Source organism: Musca domestica, unplaced genomic scaffold (assembly GCF_030504385.1).
Source record: "Musca domestica strain aabys unplaced genomic scaffold, Musca_domestica.polishedcontigs.V.1.1 26, whole genome shotgun sequence".
NCBI lineage: Eukaryota > Metazoa > Arthropoda > Insecta > Diptera > Muscidae > Musca > Musca domestica.
This window is the reverse complement of record NW_026712283.1, coordinates 10,647,360-10,661,010: the sequence shown is the minus strand read 5'-3', so window position 1 is coordinate 10,661,010 and position 13,651 is coordinate 10,647,360. Positions and strand designations below refer to the sequence as shown.

Genomic DNA, 13,651 nt, shown 5'->3' with positions numbered 1-13,651 from the left:
GATTTGAAAATCCACGTTTATGGGTTGGGATGGTCTTTGAAAAATCCACGTTTATGGGTTGGGATGTTCTTTTAAAAAAATGATTTGAAAAATCCACGTTTATGGGTTGGGATGTTCTTTTAAAAAAATGATTTGAAAAATCCACGTTTATGGGTTGGGATGGTCTTTGAAAAATCCACGTTTATGGGTTGGGATGGTCTTTGAAAAATCCACGTTTATGGTTTGGGAGGGTCTTTGGAAAAAATATTTAAAAAATCCACGTTTATGGTTTGGGCTTGTCTTTTAAAAAAATGATTTGAAAATCCACGTTTATGGGTTGGGATGGTCTTTGAAAAATCCACGTTTATGGGTTGGAATGTTCTTTTAAAAAAATGATTTGAAAAACCCACGTTTATGGGTTGGGATGGTCTTTGAAAAATCCACGTTTATGGGTTGGGATGGTCTTTGAAAAATCCACGTTTATGGTTTGGGAGGGTCTTTGAAAAAAATATTTAAAAAATCCACGTTTATGGTTTGGGCTTGTCTTTTAAAAAAATGATTTGAAAATCCACGTTTATGGGTTGGGATGGTCTTTGAAAAATCCACGTTTATGGGTTGAGATGTTCTTTTAAAAAAATGATTTGAAAAATCCACGTTTATGGGTTGGGGTGTTCTTTTAAAAAAATGATTTAAAAAATCCACGTTTATAGGTTGGGATGGTCTTTAAAAAAAAATGATTTGAAAAATCCACGTTTATAGCTTAGGATGGTCTTTGAAAAAAATTATTTAAAAAATCCACGTTTATAGCTTGGAATGGTCTTTGGAAAAAATATTTAAAAAATAAAAGTTTATGGGTTGGGATGGTCTTTGAAAAAAATATTTAAAAAAATCACGTTTATGGGTTGGGATGTTCTTTTAAAAAAATGATTTGAAAAATCCACGTTTATGGTTTGGGATGGTCCTTGAAAAAAAATATTTAAAAAATCCACGTTTATAGCTTGGAATGGTCTTTGAAAAAAATATTTAAAAAATAAAAGTTTATGGGTTGGGATGGTCTTTGAAAAAAATATTTAAAAAATTCACGTTTATGGGTTGGGAGGTCTTTGAAAAAAATATTTTAAAAATCCACGTTTATGGGTTGGGATGGTCTTTGAAATAAAAAAATATTTAAAAAATCCAAGTTTATAGCTTGGGATGGTCTTTGAAAAAAATATTTAAAAAATCCAAGTTTATAGCTTGGGATGGTCTTTGAAAAAAATATTTAAAAAATCCACGTTTATAGCTTAGGATGGTCTTTTAAAAAATGATTTAAAAAATCCACGTTTATAGGTTGGGATGGTCTTTAAAAAAAATGATTTGAAAAATCCACGTTTATAGCTTGGGATGGTCTTTGAAAAAAAATATTTAAAAATCCACGTTTATGGGTTTGAATGGTCTTTGAAAAAAATATTTAAAAAATCCACGTTTATGGGTTGGGATGGTCTTTGAAAAAAAATATTTAAAAAATCCACGTTTATAGCTTGGGATGGTCTTTGACAAAAATATTTAAAAAATCCAAGTTTATAGCTTGGGATGGTCTTTGAAAAAAATATTTAAAAAATCCAAGTTTATAGCTTAGGATGGTCTTTGAAAAAAATATTTAAAAAATAAAAGTTTATGGGTTGGGATGGTCTTTGAAAAAAATATTTAAAAAATAAAAGTTTATGGGTTGGGATGGTCTTTGAAAAAAATATTTAAAAAATTCACGTTTATGGTTTGGGATGGTCTTTGAAAAAAATATTTAAAAAATCCACGTTTATGGTTTGGGATGGTCTTTGAAAAAAAATATTTAAAAAATTCACGTTTATGGGTTGGGATGGTCTTTAAAAAAATATTTAAAAAAATTACGTTTATGGGTTGGGATGGTCTTTGAAAAAAATATTTAAAAAATCCACGTGCATAGCTTGGGATGGTCTTTGAAAAAAATCTTTTTAAAAAATCCACCTTAAACATTTGGATGGACTATGAAAAATATTTCCTAAAAGATCCAAGTTTGTAGTTTGTTTCAACCTGAAAATCCATTTATTTAAAGAAAACATTTATTTAAAGAGTTCTCATTCTTGATAATTTATTCTTTAAAAATCCACGTTTATTTGTCCTCCAAAAATATTTAAAAGAAATCTTTGCTTATAATTTTATTAAAAACTATTTTCAATTTTTTTTTTCACAATCGCCTCTAACCGTAAGTTGACAACACTGTTTCCCATTTATCTTAGTCGTGGTTGTGGTTTCATTGTAGTTTTTCTTTACTTGGCTTTGTTTGATTAGTGAAAGTCAGTTGGTTGGCTAGTTACACGCTAAGTAGGTCGATCGGTAATGTACGAAGATCACTGAACTGGGTTTACATCACTTACATGTACTGGTTGGCAATGTACAGTGGAACCGGTTTAGGTTAACCTTTTCAATTTAATCAAGTACGTAATGAATTCATCAATGAAGAAACTTTGGGTGTTAGTTTTTTTTAACATCATTTAGAATTGAGAATATTTATTTTCAGGGGCATATAATCTAAAAGCGGGACTTTTTCCAGGATGCACTGAATCCACAAATGGGTGTTTAAAAGAATATATATTTTTTTTTCGACCGAAAAGCCACAAAAAGTGGTTTTAAGCATATTTTTCGACAGCCATCTAACCCATAAAAGTGGATTTCTTAAAAATATTTTTTCAAGGACTATCTGAATTTTTTAAGAATATCTTCTCAGGGACCATCTATAAACGTGAGTCCTTAATTTTTTCAAGAACAATGTGATCCACGAACGTGGATTTTTAGGAAGACTTTTCCAAGGGCCGTTCTACCTTTAAATATGTTTTTTTTCTTTAAAATATAGTCTGGAATATTTTTAAAGGATCAACTAATTGTACCTCTCACTGACTTCATTTGTTGCGAGGCTCTTGGCCATATTTTCCAATTGATTTGCCTTTCTCAAAATATTGTCGTCCTCTTGTATATGGTCAGGTTTATATAAAAGTCTCAAAAAGTTTGGCCTAAAAATCCGGAATTCTTTTAGGGCTTTGATCTACGTACCTACTAATTTCAAATCCGCTTGGCATATTTAAGCTCAAAGTAGGCTATTGGACAGTAAAATTATAAGAAATTGTGCAACTAATTTGGAAAAAGTGCTATACAGGGTGAGATGACAAAACTGCAATCAACTTCAGACTGCTGTCATTTCTAAGCCACTAGTCCGTCAGCTGTTAAAATTATTCCAATGAAAGCTCAATATATTGTTTACAAGCGTACAAAAGCATTTTGGTGAGAATTTTCCAGAAAAAAAGTTATTCGTGATGGAATTCACGCTTGAATGTGATTTTTTTATATTTGGCTGGAAAACCACAAGCGGCTATCGTAGGAGCACTCCCGCATTTAAATGTGGAAACATCTTTTGTGTCTCGTACCATCGCTCGTTACCTTAAATCTGGGAGCGTAGACCGACGTCAAGGAAGTGGACGGAAGAAAATCAGAAAGAAGCAATATCAGCAGAAATGGTTCGAAAAGTAAAGAAGCGACTTGATCGAAACCCGCGTTGCAGTGGCCGAAAAATGGCTTGTGAGCTGGACATATCACAATATTCCATTCGGCAAATATTGAAAAATGAGCTCGGGGTAAAGCCATTGAAATTCCAAACAGTGCAAGAACTTAAACCGCAACAGAAAGAAAATAGACTCAAAAGAACTAAAGAGTTGCTTCACTTGGCCGAAAGTGGTAAACTGCCGAGTATGGTTTTCTCCGATGAGAAAACATTCGTTGTCCAGCAGTTTGTAAACAAACAAAATGCCAAAGAGGTCAGCCGAAAATGTGCACCTTCAGTCTGTGGCCACCAGAACTCAAACGCCGGCCATGGTGATGGCGTGGGCCGCCATAACAGCCGATGATCGCTCTCCGCTCGTATTAATCGATCGTGGCATCAGAATAAATGCCGAATATTACGGCGAAAATATTCTGGAGGGTGTATTAAAGCCTTGGGCACGCAAACATTTTGACCGCAGACCTTTGACATTCCAGCGGGACAATCAGCACGCGCCACCCAAGAATGGTTACAAAATGAGGTTCCTCGCTTCATTTCCAGCGTACAATGGCCCCCAAAATCTCCGGATACCAATCCGTTGGACTATTGTGTCTGGAATATTGTGGAAAGCAAGGTTGGCACTAAAAAATACCAAAGTGTCGATCACCTCAAGCAAGTGCTTCACCGGTAATGGACCAATATTTTGATGATTTCAGCAACATTATTCACCGGAATCGTTTCGATTTTCGTATTGGGAGATCTTAATGGTTATTACAACCTATAGCCCCTATATGACGGTACCTCCCGATATTCGGTAGTTTCATGATTTTAGGGACATTATTTACCGGAATTATTTCAAATTTCGTATTTGAAGTTCGTAATGGGTACTACAGCCTATGACAAAAAATTTCGTAAGCAGGTACACGTCTTCGTATAGTCTCCATATAACAGTTTTAATTTAAATGGTAGTTTCCGGAAGTTTTTGAAATATTTTCAAGTTCCTTCCTAACGGTGGAGGGTATTAAAAGTTCGGCCCGGCCGAACTTAGCTGCTTTTTTACTTATTAGCTCTAATTTAATAATGCAGTCTATTTTCTGGACATTTTGCAAAAAAAAAACAAATTTTGTCACTCAGTGTTATAAATCTGACCGGCTACTGAAGCAAATATTGAAAACAAGTATTAAATAATTTGAAAACAAATATTAATTTAATGGTCATAAAATGAAAATCCAAGAGGTTTGAGTTTTTTATTAAGCTATTATAGGCAATTAACTAAATAGGAGGCTAGTTTTTACAACTGCAAAACGTGGATAATTGTTTATTAATAATTAAATTCCGTCACTTAAATATTTATGATAACTCGTTTTTTGCAAAACTAGCCGAGGTTAATAACATTAGCCGTTGTAAATAATAATTAATATTAATTATTTATTAATAAACAATAGCAAAACTACACGTGAGCAATTGTCATGAGCTTTGGAGTTTGTTATGGGAATTCCATGAACTCTGGCATCATATGTTGCCGGAAGAAAGCGAAACTTTATGCCGATCCTCTAGTTGGAATTTAAAGTGATTCCAATTCCGGTAATTATTCAAAATTATTTTTATACCCTCAGCCATATGGCTACAGAGGGCATATACAATTTGATACGGTCAAAACGTGCCTAGTCGAAATAACGGTTTTAGACCCTAGGTCTCTTTGGACCAAATCCGTTTCAGGACATTTGGAGTCGATCTAGCGATGTCCGTCCGTCTGTCTGGCTGGCTGGTGCGCACGATAACTTTCGAAATGAGTATCCGTTCTGATCCAAAGTTGGTACATAGTAATATTATTGTCAAACTTAGATCGAGTTCGGAGATGTACAATATCGGTACACACCTTCTGGTACCTCCCACACAAAATGACAAAATTTTCAAAGAAAATAATTTATTGCACAGAAAGAGAAAAGATGATCCGATTTTGCTCGAACTTTGCAAATCCTAATATTTACATCAGTCCTAGGTCTGGTGCGAAAATGGTCAATATCGGTCCACTTCATCTAGAACCACCCCCACAAAGGGTCAAATTTTTGAATAATTACAACTCTTATAAAATGTGATGTAAAATTCCGATTGTTTTCAAATTTTACACATCTCAATAATTTTATTAACCCAAGGTCTGGTGTGAAGATGGACAATATCGGTCCACTCCATCAGGTACCTCCCCCGCAAAGGTTCAACAATTTGAATAATTACAACTCTTATAAAAGGTGATGTAAGAGTCCGATTATATTCAAATTTCATACATCCCAATATTTATATTTACCCAAGGTCTGGTGTTGAGATTTTAAATATCGGTACACTCCTTCTGGTACCTCTCCCAAAAATGGTCGAGATTACCAAAAAAATATATTTTCTGCACAGAAAGAGCAACGATAATCCGATTTTGCTCCAACTTTGCAAATCCTAATATTTGCGTCAGTGCTAGGTCAGGTGCGAAAATGGTCAATATCGGTCTACTGTATCAAGTACCTCCCCCACAAGGGGTAAAAATTTTGAATAATTATAACTCTTATAAAATGAGATGTAATATTCCGATTGTCTTCACATTTCACAGATCCTAATATTTTAATGAACCCAAGATCTATTATTAATACGGAATATATCGACCCATCCCTTTTACTACCTCTCCCACAAAAGGCCGAAATTTTGAATATCCATTAAGCTCATAAAACGTGATATTAACATACGATTCCATTTAGACTTGGCACATCTGAATATATCTATCAACAGAGGATCTGTTATAAAGACGGTAGAGATCGGACCATTCCTTCAGGTACCTCCCCCACAAAGGGTCAAAGTTTTGAATAACCAAAACGTCTATAAAATCCGTAATAAGCATCAGATTCTCTTTATATTTCACACATACAAACATTTTTGCTAACACAAGATGTTGTGAATATACTTTATATATCTGCGAACCGCTTCTGGTACCTGACCCACAAAGGGTCACAATTTTCAATAATTTTATCTGTCATAACTTGCGAAACAAGTGAGTGATTCTTTACAGCTTGCTATGTCTAAATATTTCTTTTAACCAGAAACCTTAGAAGCACGAATTATGACCTTCAAACGGCCAATGAAACCGTCACACGCTGCTCTGCGGTATTTTGGCCCATTACCGGCGAAGCGCTTGCTTGAGGTGATCGACATTTTGGTATTTTTTAGTGCCAACCTTGCTTCCCAAACTACTCCAGACACAATAGTCCAACGGAGTTTTTGTGGCCATTGTACGCTGGAAATGAAGCGAGGAACCTCATTTTGTAACCATTCTTGGGTGGCGCGTACTGAGTGCGATGGTGCTGAGTCCTGTTGGAATGTCCAAGGTCTGCGGCCAAAATGTTTTGCGTGGCCAAGGCTTTAATACACCCTCCAGAATATTTTTGCGATAATATTCGGTATTTATTCTGATGCCACGGTCGATTAATACGAGCGGAGAGCCACCATCGGCTGTTCTGGCGGCCCATACCGTCACCATGGCCGGCGCTTGAGTTCTGGTGGCCAACCGAAGGTGCACATTTCCAGCTGACCTCTTTGGCAAGTAAACACGATAATTTTGTTTGTTTACAAACTGCTGAACAACGAATGTTTTCTCATCGGAGAAATCCAAATTCGGCAGTTCACCACTTTCGGCCAGGCGAAGCACCTCTTTAGCTTTTTTGAGTCGATTTTCTTTCTGTTGCGGTGTAAGTTCTTCCACTTTTTGGAATTTCAATGGCTTTACCCCGAGCTAATTTTTCAATATTTGCCGAATGGAATACTGCGATATGTTCCGTTCAGGAGCAATTTTTCGATCACTGCGTCGCGGGTTTTGATCGAGTCGCTTCATTACTTTTCAAACCATTTCTGCTGATGTTGTTGTTTTTTTGTCCACTTCCTTGACGTCGGTCTATCGCTACCAGTATCACGGTAACGAGCGATGGAGCGAGACCCAAAATATTTATTCACATTTAAATGCTGGAGTGCTCTAACGATAGCCACTTGTGGTTTTCCAGCTAAATATATAGAAATCACATTATCACGCTTGAATTCCTCCATCACGACTAACTTTTTTTCTGGAAAATTCTCACCAAAATGCTTTTGTACGCTTGTAAACAATATAATGAGCTGTCACTTGAATAATTCATACAGCTGTCAGACGAGTGGCTTAGAAATACCAGCAGTCTGAAGTTGGTTGCAGTTTTTTCATCTCACTCTGTACTTCGGTTGGTACCTCATGCACATTTTAACATTTTCTAAAAATTATCACATATCTCACATAAAGTGAAGGAAGCAGTCGATATAGTCCAAAGAGGGGCACATCGCAATATTAATATAATATTTATTTAGGTCTGATATGAAATGGACCATATTGGTCCATTCCTTCTGTACCTACTCCAAGAGGGTCAACAATTTGAATATTCACAACAGAAGTCAAAATATATTTAATTAATCGAACATTGGCTGAGGGTATACATCTGGCGGCAAAACCGACTGATACTTTTTAACTTGTTTTAAAAATGTAAATATGTTAATATTTGAATTTAAATAAGGAAATTATTTTAAAATTAATTGAAATTATTTAAGAAAATAAATGTTTAAAATTCCCCATAAAAAATAACAAAAAAAAAAAACTTCAACCTCACCCGTGACAATGTTCCTCGAGCGGAACATTGCCGTGACCAGGATTCGAACCTGGGTTACTACGGCCACAACGTAGGGTCCTAACCACTAGACGATCACGGCTATGTGAGGTCTCCACTTCATAACAAATTTTATTCAAATATCTATTTTGTTTCTTGGCATTAACAAAAAAAAGTGAACCAGTTTTTCATGGGGTATGTGTGCGCATGGTTTCAAAACAAAGAAAAGTGAAAGTCAACTGCAATGAGATCAAAACGTTAACGAGCTTTACTTACCTTTTGGTAATTATTATTTTTAAATTTATTTTTGAACAATTTTTTCAACATTTTTTTAATTCAATTTTTGGACGGTTATCCAGCATCATTTCACATAGCCGTGATCGTCTAGTGGTTAGGACCCTACGTTGTGGCCGTAGTAACCCAGGTTCGAATCCTGGTCACGGCAATGTTCCGCACAGGTAACATTGTCACGGGTGAAATATTTATTTTTTTAATTTAAGATATGAACCGAAGACCAATCTGTGGTCCTCATTAATTTCAATATCTTTTAGCTACTTGTTTCAATACCCTGTTGGCATTGTCAATTTTTCTATTTTTATACCCTCCACCTCGAAATAGTCATATCAGACCCAACAAAGTATACATATTACTGATGAGCGTAAAATTCTAAGTCGATTTAGCGATATCCGTCTGTCTGTCCGTCTGTCTGTTGTAATCATTTCTGTTGTAATCATTATTTTGATGATTTTAGCGAGATTATTCACCGGAATTGTTTCAAATTTGGTATTTGAAGTTCGCAATGGATACTTCAGCCTAAGACAGAAAATTGTCTGTGCAAGTTCACGTTTTCGTATAGCCACTATATAACGGCACCTCCCTATATTCGGTATTTTCATGATTTCAGCGACATTATTTACCGGAATTATTTCAAATTTCGTATTTGAAGTTCGTAATAGGTACTACAGTATATGACAAAAAATTTCGTAAGCAGGTCAACGTCTTCGTATAGCCCCCACATAACGGTAGCTCCGGATACTCGGTATTTTTATGATTTTAGCGACATTATTTACCGGCATTTTTGTCAAATTTGGTATTTGAAGTTCGTCATGGGTACTACAGCCTATGACAAAAAATTTCGTAAGCAGGCCCACGTCTTTGTATATAAGTGGTACTTTCCAGAAGTTTTTTGAAATTTTTAAAGTTTCTTCCAAATAGTGGAGGGTATTAAAAGTTCGGCCCGGCCCGGAACTTAGCTGCTTTTATATAATGTTCGTTTAAAACCCATTCACTCTCAATTTATTTTAAACAAATCAAAATAAATTCATATATTCATGACATGCTAATAGAAAACGACAATTTTACACTTGTTTATAATATTTATCAGAGTTTTACGTGCACAACTCACATTTGATATTGGACCTTTAGACAATTATCCATATCCGGTAAATTAGAATGATTATGGTTAATGGCTTTAAATTGCACCTCGAATAATCAGGCAGAAAAAAATCTTTTTTTTTTCTAACATTTAAAAATAACAACAGTACAAAAGAAGAAAAATGTGTCTACTTTGCAAAAAAAAAAAAAAAAGAAAAATAGTTCAATTGGTCCTTGAAAAAAGTATTCTTAAAAAAGTCCACATTCATAGGTCAGTTTGTCCTTGAAAACATATTCATAAAAATCCATGAACATAGGTCAGTTGATCCTTGAAAAATTATTCTTAAAAAAAACACGTCCATTGGTCAATTGGTCCTTGAAAAAATAATCTTAAAAATCCACGTTCATAGGTCAGTTGATCCTCAAAAAAATATTCTCAAAAAAGTTCACGTTCATAGGTCAGTTGGTCCTTGCAAAACTATTCTTAAAAAATCCACGTTCCAAAATCAGTTAGTCCTTGAAAAAATATTCTTAAAAAGTCCATGTTCATAGGCCAGTTAGTCTATGAAAAAATTTTCTAAAAAAAAACCCCACGTTCAGTTGGTCCTTGAAAAAATTTCCTCAAAAAAATCCAGGTTCATAGGTCGGTTGGTCCTTGAAAAAATATTTTTAAAAAATCCATGTTCGTAGGTCAGTTGGTCTTTGAAAAAATATTCTTAATAAATCCATGTTCATAGGTCAGTTGGTCCTTAAAAAATATTCTAATAAAATCCAAGTTCGTAGATCAGTTGGTCCTTGAAAAAATATTCTTAAAAATCCATGTTCATAAGCCAGTGGTCCTTAAAAAAATATTCTCAAAAAAATCCAAGTTCATGGGTAAGTCGGTCCTTGAACAAATATTCTTAAAAAATCCAAATTCATAGTTGAGTTAATCCTTAAAAAAATATTCTTAAAAAATTCACATTCATAGTTGATAAAATATTCTGAAAAACCACGTTCATAGGTCAGTTGGTTCTTGAAAAAATATTCTAAAAAATCCATATTCATAAGTCGGTTGGTCCTTGACAAAATATTCTAAAAAATCCATGATCATAAGTCGGTTTGTCTTTGAAAAAATTTTCTTAAAAAATCAATGTTCATAGGTCAGTTGGTCTTTGAAAAAATATTCTTAAAAATGTCCAAGCTCATAGGTGGGTTGATCCTTGAAAAAAATAAAAATCCACGTTCATAGGTCAGTGGGTCCGGAAAGAAATATCCTCAAAAAAAATTCACGTTCTTAGATCAGTTGGTCCTTAAAAAATATTCTCAAAAAATCCACGTTCATAAGTCAGTTGGTCCTACAAAAAATATTTTTAAAAATTCCATGTTCATAGGTCAGTTGGCCCTTAAAAACATATTCTTAATAAATCCATGTTCATAGGTCAGTTGGTGCTTGAAAAAATATTCTTAATAAATCCATGTTCATAGGTCAGTTGGTCCTTGAAAAAAATATTCTAAAAAAATCCATGTTCATAGGTCGGTTGGTCCTTAAAAAATATTCCTAAAAAATCCAAGTTCATAAATCGTTTGGTCCTTGAAAAAATATTCTTAAAAAATACACGTTCATAGGTGGTCAGTTAGTCCTTGAAAAAATATTCTAAAAAATACACGTTCATAGGTAATTTGGTCTTTGAAAAAATATCCTCAAAAAAATCCAAGTACAAGGTCAGTTGATCCTTGAATAAATATTCTAAAAAATCCATGGTCATAGGTCAGTTGGTCCTTGAAAAAAATATTTTTAAAACAATCCATCTTCATAGATCAGTTGGTTCTTAAAAAAATATTTTCAAACAATCCACGTTCATGGGTTTGTCCTTGAAAAAATATTCTTAAAAATCTAGTTTTTTGGACCAGATTGTCCTTCTTAAAAGATACACGTTTTTTTCTGTAAAATTCTCACCAAAATGCTTTTGTACGCTTGTAAACAGTATAATGAGCTGTTACTGGAATAATTTTAACAGCTGTCTTACGTGTGGCTTGGATTGTCTTGGTTTGGATATGACAGCAGTCTGAAGTTGGTTGCAGTTTTTTTTCATCTCACCCTGTACTTAAAAAAACTAATAAATTTAATTTAAATATTTTTAAAAATTCCACGTTTATATGTCAGATGATCCTTAAAAAAATATTTTTTTTATATTTATAAGTCCTTGTCAAAAAAAAAACTTGATTATAGGTGAGATGGTTTTTGAAATCTCCTTAAAAAATCCATATTTGTAGGTCAGATGGTCCTTGAAAAATATTACCTTAAAAATATTTTTGAAAAAAAAAAAACTACGTTTAAAGGTTAGATGCTCTTTGGAAAAGTATTCTTAAAAAATTCTTGATGGTCCTGGATAATAATTAAAAAAAATTATATCCTCAGTCAACGTCAGCTTATTCAAATATATTTTGACTTAGCTTATGATTATTCAAAATGTGGGCCCTTTTTGGAGGAAATACCGTAGAAGTGGACCCTCTTATAAACTAAACTAACACTGATATGAATATACAACTTGCGAACGAGCCAAGCGGACACGTCTAGATCGACTCAAAATGTCCTAAAACAGATTTGGTCCATAGAGACCGTTATTTCGATGATTATTCAAAAATATTATTCAAAATTTTCTCCTTTTAGAACCCAGCCAAATGTCTAATTACTAATGGGTTTTGTTAAGTGCATTTAGCTACCAGTTATTAATAAATAACCACATCCTGAATCCTTATTTTAACTTAACAACTTCGTCTGTGCCTGATTGAGGGGTCTTCTGATTGGTAGCTTGATACACCCCAGTCGATGTTTCATTTTTGTTTAAGGACTTGTTATGTGCGTAGGGCGAAACTCTTCGTATTTTCTTTGTTGGTTTATTGGGCGGAGATTCGAACCAGCAACCTCAGGTTTTGTAATCGGATGTGTTCATTCTGTGCCACCAAACACTCATTAGTTGGTGCGATAAAAGTATTCTATTCTGCCTCGTAATTTTTAGGAATAACTTATTATATTATGCTTACTTGGAAATAAAAATATGTAAGTGCCACATACACCCACCAATTTTTTATATCTTCACCTCACCATGGAGGGTATATGAAGTTCGTCATTCCGTTTGTAACTCATCGAAATAATAATTTTAGACATAACAAAGTAAATATGATTTTTATCAGCGTAAATTTTAAGACTTCGTTCGTACGTCCGTCTGTTGTAATCACGTTAGAGTCGAAACGAATAAAGATAGGCAGCTAAAATTTTGCACAGATCAGTCTTTCGTATGCAGGCACCGTACCTCCCTATATTCGGTATTTTGATGATTTTAGCTACATTTCTCAATGGAATTGTCTAAAAATCCATACTACAAGTTCTTTTTAAGCACTTTATCCCGTGGAAGAGAAATGTCTATATAAGTCCGCGGTTTCGTATAGCCCCCATATAACGCTACCCTCTGATATTTGATATTTTGACGATTTTAGGAACATTATTCGCCGGAGTTGTTTCAAATTTTGTATTTAAAGTTCGTAATTGGAACTACAGTCTATGACAGAAAATTGTCTATGCAGGTGCAGGTTTTCGAATAGGCCACATATATCAGTACCTCCCTATATTCAGTATTTTGACGATTTTAGGTGAAATATTCACGAAAATTCTTTGAAATTCCATATTCTCTACGCAGGCCCTGGTCTCCGTATAATATAACTGTACCTCCCTATATTCAATATTTTAGTGATTTTAGCTACATTATTCAACGGATTTTTTTTCAAGTTTCGTATTTGAATATTGTAATGATTTTTGAGAGAAGCTGCCTATGCAGGACCACGTCTTCGTATAGACCCCAATATATCGGCTATTTAAGATATTTACAGAATTTTTAACGAATTTTATTATACCCTACAACACTATGTGTTGGGGGTATTATAAGTTTGATTGGGCCAGAATTCGAAATATTGGTTTCCCATATAGGAAAGTATATATGGATCTTCCTAGCTCGCCGAGCTGAGTCGATCTAGCTATGTATGTCCGTCCGTCCGTCTGTCCGTCTGTCCATGTTAATTTGTAATCACTCTACAGGTCGCAATTATGGCC

General features: G+C 34.3%; 2 non-coding genes across 2 annotated transcripts; one reads left to right on the top strand and one right to left on the bottom strand.

Moving 5' to 3' along the window:
• Positions 1-8,218: 8,218 nt before the first annotated feature.
• On the bottom strand, positions 8,219-8,290 carry TRNAH-GUG (transfer RNA histidin (anticodon GUG)). Its single transcript has one exon. It is a non-coding gene; the product is annotated as a tRNA-His (tRNA).
• A 270-nt stretch (positions 8,291-8,560) lies between these two features.
• Positions 8,561-8,632, top strand: TRNAH-GUG (transfer RNA histidin (anticodon GUG)). The gene has a single exon. It is a non-coding gene; the product is annotated as a tRNA-His (tRNA).
• Positions 8,633-13,651: the final 5,019 nt, after the last annotated feature.